We start from the raw sequence: 10,000 nt of genomic DNA on the forward strand, positions 1-10,000 counted from the left end.
CAATATATCCCTACTGCATTACGGTAAGTACTGTTACATCAGAAGAAATGAGGGGGCCGTGGTCGAGAAATAGACACAGGGCTCTCTTAAATTATTTTGGCTGTTATTGACCATGGTGGGACTGGCCGTTGTGGACCCCTGCAGAGTGCATATTTTGGTGGGTCCCCAAGGCAATTGCCTAGTCTGTAAAAACGGGAAAAATTTGCCATTTGGCGGTTTTTTTTCAGCCGTTTTGGGCCCATGGAATTCAAAGTAATTTGTTGAATTTAGCACATTTTGGCGGTTTTTGAGAACCTTTTGGGCGAGATTTGGTCAGACACATCTGGCAACACTGTACATGAAGTCCTGTAGCAGAAGGAGCTCACCAGAGGGACATCAGCTCAAGCTTGGCAGCTGTGGCCTAGTCCAGTGTTTCCCAACCAGGGGTGCGTGTACCACTAGGTGTCTGAGGCTCACTACAAGGGGTACAAGGGGAAAGTGTAATGATAACAAATGTATGGGAAATACAGTAGTCACATTGGGATAGAGGATAATAGAGTATGAGTTAGGGGGTACTTATTGTATGACAAAAAGGCTCAGGGGGTACGCAATAAAGAAAAGGCTGGCAGCCGTGGCCTAGTGTTACAGAGTTGGTCTTTCAATCTAGGGGTTGCAGGATTCGAATCCCCCTGACCTCTCCCTACATCTCCATCCATGGATGAAGTGCCCTTGAGCAAGGCACCTAACCCCACATTGCTCCAGGGAATTTCCAGAAATAGATATTTTTAGCTTCAAAATTACTGTACTTTGGCCATATTAGTTTATTACTTAGTAGACATTCATGAAAAGATCAAATTTGGCAATAGGCAACCCAGTTTCAGTGTGCACCCATTCTGACCACATTCTACATTTTGCAGTATGCAGTTTTATAAAGATCTGTCCTGATACATGTTCAGGTGCAGAAACTAGAGCAGCAATTTTGGAAAAAATAATATTGAACCCCACAAGAAGACCCTATTACACCTTAGAACTGAAGTTGTGTAGTGCAGTATAAAGGGAAAATATTTGTATTTGTGTCAGGGCTATTCCGACGCGGTATAGAAGACAAACTATTCGTATTTGTGTCAGGGTTATTTTGGCTCTTCAGGAGGTACCTGTTCTATTTTGCCCATTCCAAAACATGATCAATACTGTACCAACAAACCACAGGCTTTGGAGTGGAGAATCTATTTTAGTGAATATCGCACCTCGCAGACATACAGAATATACTGTAGATAATATATACAGAGAGAGAGAGAGAGAGAGAGAGAGGCAGCAGGATCTTCAAAAGAGAGGAGGTTGGAGGAGATAGCAGAGGGCATGCTATTGTAACGGAGGCTAAGTAGCAAAGTTGGCGTGGAATGTTGGTAAACCTCCCTCCCAAAGCCTCATACAGTATCAATGCTGTTGGGCCGGGAGACTAGACTCTTGGTCCAGCAGTATCGTACTGTGTCTCCCATTGCCGGACCATTTTAGTTGACGAGGTCGCACGCTCGATCCCCGAGGGGGGTGAACAGGTGCAAGATGACCTCCGTCACACTATGTAAATACAAGCTTACCCTGGGAGACTCAGGGCCAACGAATTGTAGGGCTAAATGTTCAAAAGCCTTCATTTTTTGTGAGTGTTTATGAAAGTGTGTATGTGCGTGTGTGCAGGCGTGTTTGGGCAAGCTCAACCCAGCTTGTAGGATTAGATGGTGATAGAGCTGCCTGGGCCTGATGAGGCAGAGTGGTAGGCTGCTGCATGTGTGAAAACTGCTGTGTGTGTGTGTGTGTGTTTTCAAAAGATTATTAGCCATTGTGGGATAGGGCGAATTTTGATATTCGAGTTTCTCTACAAAAACAAGGCAGAAAGACTTGGGGAAAAATGAGGGTGTAACATAGCCAAATGGTCTATCAAACATTGTTCTTGGTGGAGTTCTGCATTCTCTGAGAGCATTTCTAGCCTTGACATTAAATTATATTACACTTGTAGGGCTTTCAGGCCGACCAGAACGGAGTCGGTGTTGGTTCCCGCACCAGTTACGTTCGGCACCAAAGTGCTTGTCTGCGAACCGCCCGTGTTCATACCGGGCTCTGAAGTTTTTCCGCACGTGACTTTGTTACCCGGATGAACCTGCTGACGGCCACGCTGTCATCACGGTTTGCAGAGAAAAACCTAGTATTTTGCGGTTCGCATTGCGCACCAACTTTCCGGTTTGCAAACGCCAATATCTGTGGCGTGAACACGACGGCCGGTTCACGATTAGGTGCGGGAACGGGCTCCAGCACGGTTCTCAGTCGGCCTGAACGTGCTATTGGAGGACTCTTATCCAAAGTGAATGAGATAGGGGAAGGATGGGAATCAATGATGAAATGTAATGTTATGAAGTCTGTCTCCTTAACCATTACAACATGGCCGCCCCCCACCTAACTCTGGCTTTGTTCACTGGCACTGTCTCTGGCCCTCTCCATGTATGGAGATTGGCCGTTGGCTGGGTTAGTAGGATAGCAGTGTAACAATGAGACAATGAGAGAGAGAGAGAGAGAGAGAGAGAGAATGTGTTTGTGTGTCTGTGTCTGTGTGCGTGCGAGTCACCCAGCTGAATGCCTTGCTGCAATGTCAAGGTCATGGATTGTGTTACTGGCATTGTAGAGGAGCATCGTAAGTGATCTCTGGCTCAAAGCAGTCACATGTAATTAGGATGAGAAAGAGGCGCGCGCGTGGGCACACACACACATACACACACAGAAACAAACAATTGAATGCAAACATAGCCAATATAAACAGTAAATATGCAATTGTTCCGTTATAATGCTTGCTCTGGTGTGTCGTGTGTGTGTGTGTAACGCGCTCTTTGTGACTTAACCTTGTGTGCCCATGTGTCTGCATGACTGTGTGTCTCAGCCTGCACGTGCGTGTTTGTGTGTGAGAGAGTGTTTGTGTGTGTGTGTGTTTGTGTGTGTGTGTGTGTGTGAGAGAGAGAGAGTGTGTGTGTGTGTGTCTAATGCGCTGTTTGTGCCTTTGCCTTGAGCCCAAATTCTGTGTGAGCAAGGCAGGAATTCTCTGGGCATGACTGGCTTGCCACACTATGACATGGAGGGAGAGAGAGAGAGAGAGAGAGAGAGAGAGAGAGAGAGAGAGAGAGAGAGAGAGAGCATGCCTGACTCCAAACACCATTAGAGGGCGAGAAAGAGAGGGAAGACAGAGAGAGATAGAGAGAGAGCTTGTGGGCTGGGTGAGAAGGGTTCTGTTGAGAAAAGACAAGATACACGAGAAGAGATAGGTGAATAAAGAAACGACTGACAGGCAGTGTTGCCTAAAGAAAATCAGCTGAAGTCGCTATTGGCTCGCTGAAAAGTCTCTAGAATTCACTTGATGACATCATGACGCTACGTATGACGTCACAGCGTCACACACGTCGCGCTGATCTACAGAAAACGTGCCCACATGCCTTCGTCCATAGTAGATATGGGTGGTGCAGGCTACTTTTTGGAGATCAGAACTAATCTGCAGCCCTGCTTTGCCATTGGAAACACTTCTAACGGTGGCACAGTCACAATTATGTTGAAAAACAATGATTTTGTGGCTGAAAATGTGCATTTTTTAAAAGTCGCCAGATGCACCAAAAAGTCGCAAAAGGCGCTAGATGAGGTTTTTTCGCGCGCAGCCAGGGATTCCAAAATGCTAGGCGGCTCGGTGTTTATCATTGGAAGTGCCATTGGAGCCCTGCACAGTGTATGACAAGAACCTGTTGTCTTCTCGGCTGGCGGTTTTATGCACTTACTCGCACGCTGTAATGTCGGTGACACCGTTTAGAAGAACATACTATCATGCAGCTCGGAATTCTTTGCCATGTGCTCTGAAAAATGCTATATTGTGTTGCAAAGTGTTGGCCACTGCTGACAAGGTGGGCTTTCACGGTCGGCGTCGGCCTCTGATTGTTTGGAAGCTGCCATCACTCAAACGTCCTCCTCACGTGTGATTGGTGTGATACAATAAAACTTCATTTACAAAGCATAGGAATAGATTCTGATGTACTCAGGGTAAGAGATGTTATCCCAGAATTGAGTTGGTAGCAGTGCAGAGACCGCAGAGACCGCAACGAGAAAACAACGACTACACGCACTACACTACTCCAATGGAAATTCCAATGTTAAACACCTAGCTGCCTAGCATTTTAGAATCCCTGGCTGCGTACGCATTCGTCTGTGTACAAACAGCTGGAACCAATGTATTTACTGATCCAGGATCAACATCAAAGTTGTTGGTCAAGGATCAATGTAACAGGTGGCCAATCAGATTGTTTTTATGATTGATGATGTCATTGCCCTGAGACATGGGACAAAGCAGACATGAGACAAAGCAGAGGTAAGATTGAACAAAAAAATCTATGAGGGAATTTCAAACCAGTGTAGCCTACCAGTAATTACCTTCACATAACATTTGGCATGCCCACAGATTTAGATACTAACCACTAGCTACAGTATAATAATAGATATTGTGGTGGGTTAAAATCATCTTGAAAAAAAACAGTGGTGAATATTATTTTTAATGGATTGCTCAAGGTTCAGGGGTATGTTTCTTGAATGCATCCGAGAGCATATTTTATTTTATGAGTTCAGTACAGAGCATATGAGCAATTTTAGCTCCTCAATTGCTGCCATTGTTTATTTTACTGATCACAGTGATCCAGGATCATTTTTCATTTTACCGCTTACAGTGATCCAGGAACATTATTGATTTTGCCACTCACAGTGATCTAGGCCCAACGTTTATTTTACTTATCACAGTGATCTAGGATCATTGTTTTTTTCGCCAATCAAAGTGATCCAGGGTTATTAATAGGGGTGGTACGGTTCACAAAATACACGATTCGGTCCATGTCACGGTTTCAAGGTCACGGTTTTCGGTTTTGTACGGTTCTGTTTTTTTTAAATAAATAAAATTTATTTTGCACTGGAAATGTATAATATAAAAATTGTAATGAAAATGTAAGCTTATCATGTTGAATTTGACTTCATTTAACCTGTAACAAGGTGAAGTTACTGAAAGAGGAAAGATATCAATGATTTTAACATGCTTCCATTTATTTCACAAAAAAGGAGAACTAAGTCCTAACTTTTAAGTTGACAAATATTCAAATATTACATACTATAACACATTTGACGTGTAAAAATAAAACAGTTACTCTCCTGTAGGCAGTGGGACCATTTGGTCAGTGCAGTATGACTATTTTGGTTAATGACACATTGAGAACGAATTGGACTTTTATTTTGATACCGCTTTCTGCGAGTTTTGCGCTTAGGATGAATCAGCTGCTTCCTATCATGAAACTGCCGGCCGTGAGAGTGATAGAAGTAACATCAGAAGTCAAATTCAATTTTAAATGAACAAGTGAGAGGGTTAAGTTATGTTAAAATGTAAAAGTTAAGGTAACAAATAATTTAAAAAGATCGTTTTTTTAGAAGTGTATACAATACACAAGAATGTTTCAAAAAACTCCTGTGAAGCTGAGACTGTTAAAACAGTCAAATTTTATTTTGGTTATAGTGTTAAAAAATCAATGTTAACTAGGCAACAGCACAAAGTTCCCTTCATTCCTTCAGAGTTTAACTGGCTACATATCAGGAATACAGTTTCCAGTTAAGGACAGCGCAGTGAATCTGGTGGATATGTTCAATTATCTCGCATTTTGCCGTCTGGAATCCCCATTCAATGTCACGTGGATATCGCCTACACTAGGCTACTGTAACGTAAGTCATAGTCTACTTTGTTCTGCTAATCTGTCATTTTTTGTAAATTCATGTTCATTGAATTTAAATTGGTCAGAATAAAGGCTGGGGGCAGTCGCTTGCGTTAACGTGGAGAGAGAGGGGGGAAAGGGAGACGCTGCTGACCGACCTGCACTTGCGCAGGCTACTGTAGCCTAGTCAGCTGGTGCATGCTGTTACATTATGCCTTTCAGTTGGCTGATAAAAATCAGTCTTTCCACACTCAATACCCTACGTAGTCTTTGTGTTGTATGCTTGTAAAAGTAGTAGGATTTTAATTGCGTCGTCCGCTGGTGTTTTTTTTTTTTGGAAACCGTGGGCACCGTGCGGTTGCGCAGTACCCCGTTCCGTGACATGCAAACCGTACGGTTTCGGTTTGCTACGCAAACCGTACCATACCTAGTAATCAAACACAAGCAGGTAATTGGAGTGCTTCTGGGTCTTCACCTTTTTTCCTTGGTGCTCATCAGTGTAGGAGCTCTCAAACTTGGTCCAGGTAGACAGATGCTGAGGCACTCAACATTGTAGCCAAATAAAAAAGTTTTAAAAAAATGCAACCTTGAGTGATCCAGGATTATTGTTCATTTTAACGCTTACAGTGATCCAGGAACAAGGCTCCCACAACGTAAGTCAAATTCCATGCGGAGCAATAAAGGTTTTCAACTCAGTTCAATTCAGTCAGATTAAGTGATTGGGATTTGGGATCTAGCGTCAGATTGTGTTTTGTTAACAAAATGCAATTCGTCTCGACCTCTTAGGTGAAGTGATGAATTTAGAAGTTTGCATGTGTCAGCCAGCAAGAATAAATCCCTCAAGATACCATTTAGGCTTACTCAATGCCTGTCTTTCTAGTCAGAGGGTTATAAGCTACATTTTATCGTGTAGCAGCTACATGATGCAGTTTTAGTGAGCAACAGAAGCAACAGCCTGGATACAACTGGCAAGCTAACCCTGAAAACGCCAATAGTGTATACTATTGTTTTATCTGAATTCACTCACTTGGCCGTTTTCACTTTCTAACATCTTCACGCGTTCTTACTTTCAACAACTACGGTCTACCAGTCTGCTGTGTACATGAACAAACTATCAATTTGCCCATTTTCAACTACCCTGAGCTAACCGCGGCAAACACACTCTCTCTCTCTCTCTCACACACACACACACACACACACACACACACACACACACACACACACACACACACACACACACACACACACACACACACACACACACACACCTGGCTGATCTTTAAACAATGAGTGGGGGATGGAGAGCTCAGTGTATTCTTACATCTTTGTCCTTGATCATGAATGAATATTTCTCTGTGGACATGTCTTTACTGGCTATACTGTTTGTCAGTATCACATAAATGTGTGAAAAACTAGCTGGGAAAAATACATTTTGGTGTGCACATGCGTGCATGAAAGTGTGTGTGTGTGTGTGTGTCTGTGTCTGTGTCCGCGTCCGCACGCGTGTGTGTGTGTGTGTGTGTGTGTGTGTGTGTGTGTGTGTGTGTTTGCGTGTGTCCGCACGTGCGTGTGTGTGTGTGTGCTTTCTGTTTGTGTATGTAAATGTGTGTGGACGTCTGGGTATGGATTGGCCGGTCTAAAGGAAAGCACTACAAAGGGAAGCTTTACCATTGTGCCTTTGTAGTCTGTCACCATCCATTTGTAGCCTTACTGAATGGCTGTCTGTCTGTGTGTGTGTGTTTGTGTGTGTGTGCGTGCGCGTGTGTTTCTGTGTGTGCAAATGTGTTTATGTTTGTGTGTGTGTGTGTGTGTGTGTGTGTGTGCACAAGTGTTTAGTGTCATTTTAACTAGATGACAGTGCGGCATGCGGCCATGTGAAAGTGTGTCTGGCACCGGCACACAAAAACACACACACGACCACACAAATATAAGTAGGAGTACGCGCGCAAACACACACACAAACACACACACACACACATACACACACAAACGCACACACACACAAACACACACAGAATATAGTCGCGTGGCTGGCACCTGGTTAGAGTGCGCTGTGTGGTGTGATCAATGGTGTGGCCGGAGGATGAGACACATTTGCTATGAAGCCAGGGGACTGGAACACAGACTCAGAAAACACACATACACTCACACACAAACACACACACACACACATAGTCATGCACACACACACATGCACGCAAATACACACACATACGCACGCACGCACACACACACATACATGCACACACACACATATACACACACACTCGTGCACACATGCACACAAACACACACTTACGCATGCATACACACACACACAGTTACACACACACATGCACATACACACACATACCCAGACGAGTGCATGTTTTTTTTAATTTGTCCTCAAACGTGTGTATAGTTTTCATGTTTGCGTATAGGTGTGTGTGTGTGTGTATGAGTATTTTTGTGTGTGTTTGCACACATTTACATTGGGATGGCATGCACTGAGGGAGAGGGGGAGAGAGACAGAAAGAGAGACAGAAAGAGACAGAGAGAAGGACAACGCCAGAGATTAGGACAGAAAGACAATATGGATAAGAGAGAGTATAAAGAAAGATAGAATGAAAGAAAAAAGAAAGAAAAATAAAAAAGGAGTATGTAAGTCAGAGAAGCTGAAAAGACCTGCCTGCATCACCCGAGGACACACACACACACACAAACACACACACACACTAGAGGGGAGGCCATTCATCATCCCCACAGCCCAGGCAGGAGGCAACACTACGGGGCCCTGGGGCTCTGGAAAACAGGGTGTGTGTGTGTGTGTGCGTGCGCGTGTGTTTGTGTGCGTGCAAATGTGTGTGTGTGTGTTTGCGTGTGCAAGTGTGTGTGTGTGTGTTTAAGGGGATGGCATGGGACTGGGATGCATTAGAAGCACCTGGAGGAGGCTTAAAATCTCTTGTCTGATAGAAAGAAGGAATAAATTAACTGAAACAGAGATTTGAGAGAGACAGAGAAAGAGAGAAACAGACAGACAGACAGAGAGGGAAGGTGACAGGCACAGAAAAGTAATATGAGAAACCAATGACAGAAGCATTATTTAGTGATGTAGGCCTATTGAAAGACCTGTTTCCCCCCTCATACATACAATAGAAACACTGACAGAAACACAAACACACGCAAACACACACATGCGCACAAGCACACACGCACGCACACACACACACACACACACACACACACACACACACACACACACACACACACACACACACACACACACACACACACACACACACACACGCACATGCACATGCACTCACACACACGCACACACATATACACACACACACACACACACACACACACACACACACACACACACACACACACACACACACACACACACACACACTGACAAACATGCACACTCACAAACAACACAAAACACAGAAAACTTTCTGACTTTTGTTGTGGTGTGTTGCACACACAGAAAAAGTTGCAGCCATCCACCTACCCACACACAGAGACACATTTCACACACACACACACACACACACACACACACACACACACACACACACACACACACACACACACACACACACACACACACACACACACACACACACACACACACCTTAGCACCTGCAAGCAGTCAGACAGCTAGTTGATTTATTTGGATAAAAACACATTATCGCTTACATTATGTGCACCTGTGTGTGTACATGCATGCATGTCTCACAACTTGAGATTATAAATACATGTTAACTGATTTCGACAGATTTTGACTTTTTCTTCATCAGAATCTGTGTGTGTGTGTGTGTGTGTTTGTGTGTGTGTGTGTGTGTGTGTGTGTGTGTGTCTATATGTGTGTCTGTGTCTCTGTGTGTGTCTAGCTGCAGTGTGTGTGTGTGTGCGCACGCACGTGCGTGTGTGTGTTTTGCCTTGCCTTGCCTTGCCTTGCCTTGCCTTGTGTGTGTGTGCGCGCGTCGATGCGTGCATGCGTCCGTCTGTGTTTGCGTCCGTGCGTGTGTGTGTGTGTGAGTGCCTGTGTGTGTATGTGTGTGAGTGTGTGTTTGTGTTTGTGTGTGTGGAGTACGAAGTCCTTCTAGCTGCAGTGTGTGTGTCTGTGTGTCTGTGTCTGTGTGTGTGTGTGTGTCTGTCCGTATGTGTGGATTACAAAGTCTCTCTAGCTGCAGTTTGTGTGTGTATGTGTGTGTGTGTGTGTGTGTGTGTGTGTGTGTGTGTGTGTGTGTGTGTGTGTGTGTGTG

The sequence above is a fragment of the Engraulis encrasicolus genome, chromosome 22 (assembly GCF_034702125.1).
Source record: "Engraulis encrasicolus isolate BLACKSEA-1 chromosome 22, IST_EnEncr_1.0, whole genome shotgun sequence".
NCBI lineage: Eukaryota > Metazoa > Chordata > Actinopteri > Clupeiformes > Engraulidae > Engraulis > Engraulis encrasicolus.